Raw genomic sequence first — 12,793 nt, 5'->3', positions numbered from 1 at the left:
AGATTGTGGATGAGCTTCAGAGTGACCTTCAATGTAAAGAAAGAAGGATAGAATGAAAGAAGGAGAGAAGGAGAGAAGGAAAGAAAAAGAAAGAGAGAGAAAGAGAAAGAGAGGAAAAGGAAAAGGAAAAGGAAAAGGAAAAGGAAAAGGAAAAGGAAAAGGAAAAGGAAAAGGAAAAGGAAAAGGAAAAGGAAAAGGAAAAGGAAAAGGAAAAGGAAAAGGAAAAGGAAAAGGAAAAGGAAAAGGGAAGGGGAAGGGGAAGGGGAAGGGGAAGGAAAGGAAAGGAAAGGAAAGGAAAGGAAAGGAAAGGAAAGGAAAGGAAAGGAAAGGAAAGGAAAGGAAAGGAAAGGAAAGGAAAGGAAAGGAAAGGAAAGGAAAGGAAAGGAAAGGAAAGGAAAGGAAAGGAAAGGAAAGGAAAGGAAAGGAAAGGAAAGGAAAGGAAAGGAAAGGAAAAGGAAAGGAAAAGAAAAAGAAAAGAAAGAGAAGAAATAAATTTAAATCATTAGATTTAGGCTGGAGCAAAGCAGATGCAAATTAACTGTGAAAACTTGTGTGGTTTCTTCCTCTAAAGGACTTTTTTTAAGTTGTGAAAGATTACCGGAAAAACAAACCCCAAGCCATTTATTCAAAGAAGCAAACAGTCCTGAAAGGGTTTGGGAAATATATACAGTGGACATTTCAAGACAGACTGTCATATCCTCCTCTGAGAGTAAATTTGCGTGAATACCTTTGTGGTGAAGGATCAGAGTGGGCAGATCAAAGCAATATACAAGCTCAAGGGAGATGAGGAGGGGGAAGGAGGTCGATATTTGGATTCAAGGGCTCCTCTTGACTTACTGAGTCCTGCCCACTGATGTTACAAGGAGCCATGCTGTATAATTATTTTCATAACTTAATAAACTTGAATATTAAGTTAACTTGATCTCATTCCTCTTTCTTCTTCCCTGACTGTTCTTATTATAAGGATTTGTGCTGAAAACCTCATTGTTCCTGTCATGAAAACTTAATATCTGGACAGAAATCATTCAGAGCCAGTTTATACCTATTTGTTCTGGTGGCTTCTAGTTCACGTGGTTCTTTCTTCATGAAGAGGACATGAAAACTCTGCATCATCTGTTCCTTTGACAATCCCAACAACCCTTCCCAGAACACGCATTCTTGAACATCCGTAGTCAATCTTTTGTAGAGTGCTTCAGATGAGGTCACGTCAGTGCGTGCACAGCTACAGTAATACAATTCTTCTCATACAGTTTAGGATCACGTTTGGGTTTTATAACTGCTTCACTCTGGTGCTTCATAGGATAGTCTGCTTCTCAGGCTTTCTATTCATCTCAGGTGCTTGATTGGCAAGCACTTAGTTTGCTGTGGGAAGTCTTTAAGTCTCTAGTCAGAGATCTTGTTTTATTTTGTTGCATTTCTATTATTCTCATGTCATTCACGTGTGATTAGTCTGATGTTCCTCTCGTTTCAGACCTCATGACTTTCTGGGCTACCATGAACTTTAATTAACATATTTCTATTTCTCGAGTGACCATCAGCTATGGAAATATGAAATAAGACTGATCCTAAAAATAGATCCCAAGGAACTCCAATATATGCTGAATCATTGCTTTTCAAGGCACTCCATTATAGTCTTCTGAGTGAACTTCTATTCAAATTTCAATCCTACCATTACCACCCTTCTTCTCAATCTTAAAACTTTTTCCTTATAGTATCTCAAGTACTAAACTAAAATTGTGCTTAGATGAGACCTGCACTTTACTATTTTCAAAACTTCCTTTTCACAATAAAATAAGGATATTTTATTGCTATGACACAGCCTCCTCTTGGAAATTGACATTTTTTCAGTCTACATTATTTTCTCATTACCCAATGCCTAATTACACCCTCCTTCAAAGTTTATTATAAAATTATGCACATTATTATAATCAGATTATTGATTCTACTGCTATCTAAAATACTCCTTCCCTCTCTTTCATAAATAAAGCTCCTAAATGTACCACGAACTAACAGATTAAAACAATATTTGTCAGATTTATTGAAAATCTGTATTGTAAGATTTGTGATTACTGTGGTGATTCTTTGGGAACTGAGGATGAAAATCATCTAAGCTATGACATTTTGGTTATTCAGCTCTTAAAAATTTTCTGCCACCTTGGAAATAAAAGTTTCCGGTTCCACAGATTTCTTAAAAATTAGCATTCAGTCTTGCTGCGATGTCATATCTTCTCATTCTGCTTGAAAACTGAGGAATAATACTCATTTTTGGTGGCTCTGCCCTGGCTAGAAATTGGATCTACATCAAATTTCAAGAACAGCTGTATCTGCATGAAAATAATGATTATTATTTTTCCAAATTTGATTTTCCCTCTAGATTCCTACTAAAGCTGATTGCAGTAAAAGCTATAGCTTTTGGCTTTTCTTTGGGAATAGCACACTGACCATCCTGAAAAGATAAAAAAGTCCTTTGAAATAGAGAGGAAGGAAGAGTGTCTGGAGCCTTCTCCTCTGGGATATTTATGTCTAAAGAGCATAAATAAGGATCATACCCTAAATGATGTGCTGGATTGTAGCTTCTCAGTGCACAAGATTTGGCAAAACGAGGCCAGATTTTTCTTCTCGTAGTAGAGAGGGAACATGTGGATCTGGTCTGTGTCCAAGACAAATAACCTACTTTTCATTATATGTTGAAAAATAGTATTGGGATTGGGTTAAGCTCTTTCAGCTACTCTCTCTCTCTGAACAGTACATATTTTTGACTATGCTTTTATTCTGTCTTATTTCATACCCATTTTTGTGAACACAAGAATAAAGCACCAGGCTTCACCATGCAAACGCAATAACTACACTATGCCACTGTTGGTCCCAAGCATTCTTAAAACAAAGTCTATCACTGTGCTTCCAAAACTCTAAAAATAAGAATTTTTCCAATCTTTAAATAAGAGACAATTGCGCTTACATCAAGTGTACTTGGCATTTTGCATTACTCTTCTTTAGCTCAGCCTGCCAACACATTTTGTTTATTCCCTGAAGCAGTGCTCAGATCCAGCCTAAAATATGTGCTTCTGCACATTCCTGGGTGGTTTTCAAAGACAGACTGAAAAAGTTACTCATTCTTCAAGACGTGTTCCTGAAGGTCTACAAACTGGAACCCACCAATTCATCCATGGGGAGATGGAAGGCATTATTATTTAATTATTAATTAAATAATTAATTAATGGATAAATTATATTATTTAGCCTGGGCTGCCCAGGGAGATGGTGGAGTCACTATCCCTGGAGGTGTTTAAGGACAGACTGGCTGTGGCACTCAGTGCCATGGTCTGGTTGACAAGGTGGTGTTCAGTCAAAGGCTGGACTTGGTGATCTCTAAGGTCTTTTCTAACCTAACTGATTCTGTGATTCTAGGATCTCAGATAGCTTCTTACTAGCCTGGCAGTGAGAGGCTAATGCAATAATCTACTATTCTGCTTCAATGCCACATTTCCCAATGTTTTTTTCTGGCAGTTTTCCTGCAAGCTTGTGAAATTATTCATTCCTTATTTAATATCTAATATGCTGTGATCTCATACTTTCTTTAGTCTAATGACAGATATGATGGGAAAAAATCTGCTGTCAGTTGATATCTTCATCTGCTCTGCTTCCAGTGGCAACTCAGGCATGTTGTAACGACTGATAACTTACTGAGTTTGGTATCACTGTGGTTTCCCGAAAAGTTGCCCCAAATTCCAGAAGGAGAGAATTCCTCTGAAGGAAGATTACAGAGATAAAGAGCATGAAGTGATGTGTTTGGCCCTCATTCTAGATATGCTTATCTATTATTAACTACTGTCTGGCATATTTGAACATAATAAGATGTGAATGTTAGGCGATAAGAAAAAGAGTAGATTTCAGGATTATTTCTCTGTTCAAAGGATTTGACATCTGTCCTATGCCCTACTTCCTTTCCTAGCATTAAAAACCACAAGCTACTGAGTTATGATAATACCTTAGCCTTTGTAATACTGCTAAAATAGCTCTAAAGTTTGAAAAATTATGAAAAAAGAAACTCAACCCAATACATTAATTCAGCAGTTAAAAGCCACAGCAATAATTATGGAAGAGAACTCCTTGAACCTCCATCTGTGTTTATTCACAATAAAATATTAAGAAAACATAGCTGTCTTGTAGCCAAAGGAAGGATGTTATGTGCTTACTGAAACAAGAAAGCTAAAAAACAGTTTTCCATTGTCTCCCACTCACATATTTTTCTTGCTTTTCCTAATTTTCCTGTAGTAAAACATAACTTGCTGACTTTGCGAATTATGTTATTAAAATTTTGGAAAACATTTCCTATTTCTACATGAATTCTGTGAACACAACAGTGCCAGATCACAACAGTGCCAGATTTTCCTTGAAACTTTGAAAGTCCAGGGAGTCAGTGTCTAAGTATGGAGACACAGCATGCATTATCAAGTTATCTCTATATCTTCTTACTTTCTTTATCTTTTCCTGAGCACTGAGCCTTTTTCTTCTCTTGCAATGCATACTCCACTTTGGCCTTCCTCCTTACTAGCAGTGAAATCTGTATTACAGGCATACTTTAAAAGTTGGTTGTTCTTTGCAAGCATGGGAGAAGCAGAAGAGAAAAATAATAAAGACAGAAAGTATTTGCTTCTTGTCATCTAGGTGAAGATTGTACAAGAAGTCATTTATAACAGGCTGTGAGCCTTAATTACAAAGTTTGTAGGTAGGTAATGTTTAGTCCTCACTCCATAGCCTCTTCCTTCCTCTCTAGATCACTGGTCCGTGGAGCTCACAATGTGTCTGCATTTTCCTAAAAAATCACTGTATCTTCCTCTCCAGGAAGTGGCTTGTTCTTTTATAGCAAAGCCAAACTTTGTCCTCTTTAAAGGCCATATATCCTCTGCTGTCTAGGACAACAGCCCTGGACACATCTGTCTAGACATGCTAGAGCATGCATTCCCTCTTCCTACACTGAAGAGCTGACATTCCCGTAAAACAGACTTTACAGTTACCTTCTTGTGTCTATGCAGATGCAGAACTGATTTTGAGGGGTATTTGTCCTTACACACAGTTGTTTTCATAAACATGCCTGTAAGATGAACCATAATTTTTCATAAGTAAGCCTGTGTGGGTCACTGCTCATCCATTCTTTCCCATGCTATAAAGCACAAGAAAACAAAATAAAATAGATCATGGGTTTTTTTTGAGTAAGCTGGACCCTAACATTTCAAGAATAAAGACAGCCTATTCATTCCCTGTTGATTCTTTGTGGTCCACTGGTAGGGAATGTGGGGTGTCCTATAAATGTTATTTGATAAAAGCTGAGGCTAGGCACCCTGCTGTTTTTAAGGATCATGCTGAGATGAACTGCTGGTAGGATATGCAAGAGAGCAGATTTGTTTATCCTTATTTCTCCGCTCACATCCCTGAGCACACATGGTTGCTGTTTTTGTTTTGACTAATTTTGACTTTTTTAAATGTGAGAAAAGTGGTTAAAATGAAGTCATCCCTGTCTGAAGCTGGGACTCGTGTGAAACAGTGGAAATGCTGACAGGCCTCTGGCTGGAGCAGAGTGAATAGCTGTCCTCCAGGGCTGGATGGTCTCCTGCCCTCCCAGTCCCATTCATACCATTGTTCTCAAGGAAGAGGAAACCAGGCAGTGGCATAAGAAAGCCCATATGCTTCACACACTTCAGCTCACTGGGATTGCCCAAGACCTTGTAGAAACTCAGAATCTGGTGAAAAGTTGCAGTAATATATTTTCTTACCTTCTTGAATGTAACTTATGATTTTCCCAGGAGCCAATCAGTATGGAGTTTAAGAATTTGAATCACATCTGGTCATTAAGGTCTGCAAGCAATGGCAGTGGATTGTGATCATTTTATGTCCAGGATTTTACTTATCTATGAATACAGAGATTTTACTGTTTTCTTAAGCTAGAGGGCATTTTCTTCCCATGCAGGTTTTCTGCTAGTTAAAAAAAAGTTTAAAAATGTTGTTTATTGATATTAGCTATTTCTCTTTGTGTAAAATATGCAGGCATCACAAGATAGGACAAGAGTCACAGTCTACTAGGTAATGTACATAGAGAGAATGAAAATATAATTTTTACTGTAAGATGCTTATACTTCAAGCTTAAGAAAAGTCAAGAGATTGAGCTTGTAGACCAGCCCTGTAACCTTTAATTTTTTGTATCATAGCTGAGGATTTAAAATGCCCTTGCGAATTCAGACACATGCTTGTAAGTGTAAGTCCGTCTGTGGTATCGTAGGTAGGAAGGCTCTGCAGAGGGCTCTGGACAGGCTGGGTTGATGAGCCAAGGCCAATTGTATGAGGTTCAACAAGACCAAGCCCTTGGTCCTGCCCTTGAGTCACAACCCCAGGCAGTGCTACAGACTGAGGGCAGCGGCTGGAAAGCTGCCCAGTGGAAAAGGAAACGGGAATGCTGGTCAATGGCAGCTGAACATGAGTCAGCTGTGCCCAGGTGGCCAAGAAGGCCAATGACTGCCTTGTGTCAGCAATAGGGTGGCCAGCAGGACCAGGGCAGTGATGGTCCCCTGTCCTTGGCATTGGTGAGGCCACACCTTGAACACTGTGTTCAGTTCTGGGCCCTTACTGCAAGGAGGGCATTGAGGGGCTGGAGAATATCCAGAGAAGGGAAGCGAAGCTGGAGAAAAGTCCAGAACACAAGTCCTCTGAGGAACGGCTAAGGGAACTGGGGGTGTTAGCCTGGAAACAAGGATGCTCAGGGGAGAACTTATTGCTCTCTACAAATGCCTGAAAGAAAGATGTAGCCAGGTGGGGGTCAGTCTCTTCTCCCACGTAACAAGTGACAAGATAAGAGGAAATGGCCTCAAGTGTGCCAGGGAGGTTTAGATTGAATATCAGGAAAAATTTCTTCACTGAAAGGATTGTCAAACTCTGAAAGAGCTTGCCTAGGGAAGTGGTATAGTCACCATCCCTGGAAGTATTAGAAAAATGTGTTGATGTGGCACTTGGAGATGTGATACTGTTGGCAGTGCTGGGGTAATGGTGGGACTCAATGATCTTAAAGGTCCTTTCAAGCCTAATGATTCTATAATCATCTTTAGCTAACTAAATTCAGTCAAGCTAACTGCAATTCCAGGAAGAATGTAAAAGGTAGGTAGGTATTAGTAGAGACAGCTGAGATGGGACATTCTAGAAGCATGGTTAGGAAACTAATCTTGGCAGCAGGTAAGTTGGTAGATTAATTTGCTTTTGAGAAACTCCTTACCATATCAGTGATACAATTGTTGGGAGAAGAGTCTCACTCCAAGATAGATTGTTTTCTTTTACTGAACTCAAGCTTGTGAGTAGTTTCACTTTTGTTTCTGTTATATTGCTTCACCTACTGATTCACGTGGGGAATAATCACGTTGGGATTTGTGGAGAACACAGGCAGACAGACCACTACTTGGAAATATAGAGCACAGTGTCTACTAAGCGTTACATGGAAGAAGTCATGGCTCATTCTTGTGGTGATCGTGGCATTCAAAGAGTGCAGTGCAATGAGATTTCTGCTGCTTAAAGAACTTGCAAAGATCTCTGTGTTTGTAAGCAGTCAATGTACTTGTCTTAGGACAGTTTCAGAGATATTTTTTCCCAAAAAATATTTCATATTTAACCCAAGTTACCCAAGTTTAATTGGAACCTTTTTTTTTTTTTCTTTCGGAAGTTTATTTCCTGGAAGTCATTGGGACAGCTGTGTGATTTTAATGATCTAGTTTTTTAATACAGAGATTGCAGTGTGGTATTGTCAATGTATTATTGGCAACGGTGCAAAAATAACCCATCACCAAGTGCAATTATAAGAGCCTGAGGAAAAGAAAGATCCATCCTACTTTTTATTCTCTTCTGATTAATGCTACATCTGAAGGCTTGAAGAAGAAGTTTTGCATCATATCTTCCTGTAATAACCAAATCCAGATGTCTGCATGATAGATTCCTGGAGCTAAACCTCCCAGCTTTGCTGTCCATGGTGTTCTTATGGCACAGCTTGTCTTACAGTAATATAAATTATTCAGAACTTAAGGAGATGCATCCTCTCCTTTGACCTGTTGGAATCCACTTGTGCACTTTAAGTATTATTAAGGATTCACACAAATATTTAAGTATTAACAGATTTATCCTTTTACTTAATAAATCAGCAGCTGACTTATAGTGAGATTAAGATATTTGCCCCAAATGAAAAGAGCCTGTTACAAATGTTGGAAATTACAAATGATCTCTTTGGCATGCTAGACAGAACATCCTTCCCATTTTCAAACTATTTGGAACCTGTGTATTGGCACTGTACTTCTCTATGTCCTGCAGCTGTACTTCACTCTTGATTCTGCTTCAACAATAATTCAGACACAGACTTAAATGCTACTAAAACGAAATTGGATTTCAGCATGTGTTTCTCTCATGAGCCTATAAATCATATAATCATATAATAATTCCAGTTGAAGGGATCTTAGGACCTCATCTGGCCTAAGCCCACTCCCTCACTCCAAATGGAGTCAGCTTTGAAGTTACTCTGTGTAGGTCAGGGGCTTTGAGGGAGAGGATTCTGCTGTAGCCTCTTCTCCCACCTAGGCACCTCATCAGGAAGATTTTTCCCTTACATCTAATAACAACTCCCGTGCTGCAACTTTTCTCTCTGAGAAGAAGCTGTTTTCTATAACCAGCCATTAATTAGTTGTAGACAGCAATCAGATCTCTCCTTTGGCTGCTGTTCTCTAAGCTGAGTGAACCCAGTTCTCTCATTCTCATGTCATATACTCACCCCCTTTAACATTCTGGTAGCTTTTCTACTGGTCTTGCTCTAGCTTGTCCTTCCTGTACTGAAGATCCCCATACTGGGCACAACATATCAGATTTCTCACATACACTGACCAGAGGGGACATCACTTTGCTCAGTCTGCTGGCTGTGCTCTTTGTGATGCAGCTCTCCTTCAGTGCTGCACAGCAATGGTGATGCAGAGCAAGCACCATGGAAGAGAGGGCACACATCACAAACACTAAGCAGGTTCTGCATTTATTTATAACCATGTGAGATCATTTCTGTTCTTTGCCTGAAGGCTGACTCCTGCCATAAGCAAGGAGAAAATCAGAATGGGAAAGATCCACAAATTCATCAAACACTGACTGCCTTTGAACTTTGGTTCAAAAATCTTTTTAGTTTCAAGACTGCATTTGGTGATTTATGCATTAGTTTGTCACTGCTTAATGCAACATATTAGTTTAATATGTATGCCTTCCAGTGCCTCCACTGAGCCACAAATTTTTTCACTAAGGTGCTGAATGCCTTGAGTAAGGGATGTGCTCAGTTGAATTTGGCAAACTCAAATATCTCAGACAAAAACCAATTTGTGGTGCACCTGCTTTACATTTGGGGATTTACACCAGCAAAAAAAGTATGTCTTCATAGTGTCAGTTCAATTTTGAGTCATACAGCTTCATTTTATCAGATTATAAGCACTGTGTAGAAGACCAAACCATGAAATCAATCAGAAATTATGCTATTAGTATCTTTATATAGTTGCTGGTTAATGACCACTTTGACCTCTCTGACATTTAAAGCTAGAGAAAAATAGGAAAAAAGAGAGGAGAACACTAGAAGATGTTAAAGCTAACAGAATAGTATTTATAGTGTTCCTAAAAAATCTAATCAGATATCTGGATATACAAATTCAACATCAGCACTACCTAGGATCCAGTTTTTCATCCTTGACCACTATCGAATAGAGTTTCCTGGCCTGGAGTTCAGACATGCTCTTTGATTCACCTGCAATCCCATGGCCAGACAAGGCCAAAACATATTCTAATGATCTCTAATGCTCCAAACTCTCACTGAATTCCTGTCCAGTATGTACAAAATTTTATTAAATCAATATGTGAAGTAGTGCACAGACTGGAGTGACACATGCCCTACTCCATTGAGTTTCTAGCACTAACTTTTGCTTTCACTATTTAAATAAAGTTACTTCTTTTTTGGATGACTTGGCAAACATTTAAGGCTCTTTTGAATGCTTTATATTTGTCTGTAAACACACGTGTCAGTTTTTTGGGGGTGGGTTTAGTTATTGTTCATAGCCTTTTGTGGCCTCTGACTGACATTTCCTATTATTTAAACAGCTAATTAGTCCCTTTTTATTAGGTGCAAATGTGTTTCCATGCTTTGACAGGCAAACACTAATCTCTGAACTTCAGTAGCATGTAGGAATTTATTGCCTGTTAATTGTGCCCTAGGGCATAGTGACTTTTAAAAGTGAAATAACAATCATTACTTCTCCGTATATATTACTGCAGTGCCTGTATTGTTGTAACATATGTACAGTTGGATTATCACTCATACAGAGGGCAGCCATTCAAAACTATACTGATTTTTCAAATAAGGTGAAGTTTCAGATATTACTACTAACACAATAAAATATCTGGTTGTTACACTTCAGTCCATAAGTGATTTTTTTCAAATGGCTTAATATTTTTTCTGTTTCTCTCTGTCCCAGTGACAGCATGAATTCCAGATTGTGTGGGTGTTACCTGATTTTTTTCCCTTTATGTGTAAGGATTTTAAATTTGCTGCTTCTGTAAGGTCTTACTTGTCATTATACTATACACTTGAGATATTTTCCATGTTCTGTGTCAGCAGATGTGCTTCTCAGTGTGTGACTCAGTGATAACACACTGAGCTTTAATTTCACTTGTCAATGCATTTGTTTTTTCATCATAAATGCTGAATACTTTGTGGGATCTTATTCAGCCACCCACTCTTCCTTCTACAGGCCTTTTCTCAGAAACAATAAAATTAGTCAAGATTCCTTTTATTTGTCTTGAAATACATTTCATGTCACATTTCATGTGACGATGAAGTCATGCAAAGATTCATTTTCAGTTTAGAGCTAATTTAATATCTATTCTCTTTATTTTCCAAGCTAATATGCATCCTTGAAAAACATACCAGGTGGAAAACTCTGAAGGGACTGAAAGAATGACACTGTGCTTGTAGTGCTGAATGTTTTGATCAAGGAATTCTGAAGTTTCTATAGTATCAAATTAGTGCATTGCTTACACATTTTGGAATCCAAACGTGATTCCCTTAGAACTCCTAAGGAAATGACTCCATAACTGTAAGTGATTAGATACAATATAGAGAGTGTGTGTGTGATTGGAAGGGGAAGCAGTGTCCTTGATTGCTCAGTTTTATTTTTTTTTTTGAGCTCCATTCCCAAGCATCTAAAAATATGCTGTGCTGATCTCTTTTATTCTGAGGCTATATCCTACCTCTTACTTCAGTTCCCACTTCCTTTTGGCTTACCTTCTTTTCATTCTGACCCCAAAAGGTATACTATGTAAAATTGCTTCAACCACAGACATCTAAAACCAGACGACCCAGTAGGTAGCTATGTCCTATTGTTCCAAAGGAGGAACGTTTGTACCATCCATTAAGTTCATTTAACAATGTCAATTCTTGGCACCTTTGGAACAAAGGAAACATGTATTGATGCTAAGACAAAAATCTCACTACAAACTTTTATCCTGTGTATTGCTTATAAGTCTTTGTCAGAAGACTTGAAGAGCCCACAAGCAGAAAGAGTAATATATACTCCATATTAATCCCTCAATCAGGCTACTAAGTAGAGTGTGCTTCTACTTTCTGTTCAGAAAAAACCCCAACATTTTGATGGGAATTTTTTTTTCCAAATAATTGTATATTACTACCTCCCTATTGCACTGTTGCTCTGAAGGGCTTTGGAATGAAGAGTTTCAATGGGAAAAGGAATGTAAAAATAAACTTGCTAAAGTTTTGCCAAAGTGTTCACAGAGATGTCACAATATTTTACATGTACTACAGAGTGTACAGAAAGATGAAATCATCATAGGCAGATAGATCTTGAACAGTAAGTTACATTATCTAGAGTGAAAGGGAATGGGGAATGAAGTCATACCAAATAGTAAAAAATAAAGTCAATATAATCAAAAAATGGTCGGCAGAAAATACTGTAAATTTTTAAGAATTTCCTCTCAGAAATGTACTTTTTGCATGTAATGTGTTTGGTCTGCTTTCAGATCAGCAGTACAGGAGGGGAAAAAATCAAAATTAAAAGAGTTTCATCGCGGTTAAAGAAACATTCTTTTGCAGGTATGTTATAGGACAGAAGACCACATCTTGTTAGTCCTGAGGGATAGCAGAAGTACCGTGGTGGAGCTTGGTACTTCTGCACGCAGTGGGCTGGGTTGTATCTCACTGTGATATTGGGCAGGGCTGGAGACTGTGACATCAGTGGCTGAGGGCTGTGATGCTACATATGGTGTATCCAACCGCTGATCAGGGAAAAAAAAGCTCTAAGCTCCCTTAAAAAACTTGTACACTCCATTTTCATTTCTTGTAACCTTTTGCTTTTATTTATTCTGTTAATGGTCTGAAAGTCTGAGATCAAGCAATTTCTACTTTCAGTGGCAGGATTGTTACGGCAATTCTGCTGTTACTGTGTGGGCTGGGACGGAATTTTTATACTTCTCCTCAAGTTTCTTCCTCCTTAGTGTAACAGTTTCTGTGCCATCACCATATCTCTGTGGTTTACAGCCTTTCCCACTATTGCAGTCCCATCCCCTGATAGTACTGTCATCTCTGGCTCCTCTGTCACTTCTACTCAAGAAATGATGAAGTAACTACTACATTTACATTTACCAGAGATGATTTTGTTGCCTAATTTTGTGGGCAGTTTACATGCCAGTCTCCAGAAGTCTTGAATTTCAAACTCTGCTGCTTTCTGAAAACC

Source organism: Molothrus aeneus, chromosome 2 (genome assembly GCF_037042795.1).
Source record: "Molothrus aeneus isolate 106 chromosome 2, BPBGC_Maene_1.0, whole genome shotgun sequence".
NCBI lineage: Eukaryota > Metazoa > Chordata > Aves > Passeriformes > Icteridae > Molothrus > Molothrus aeneus.
The sequence above is the reverse complement of the archived record's forward strand: the minus strand, read 5'-3'. Positions refer to the sequence as shown.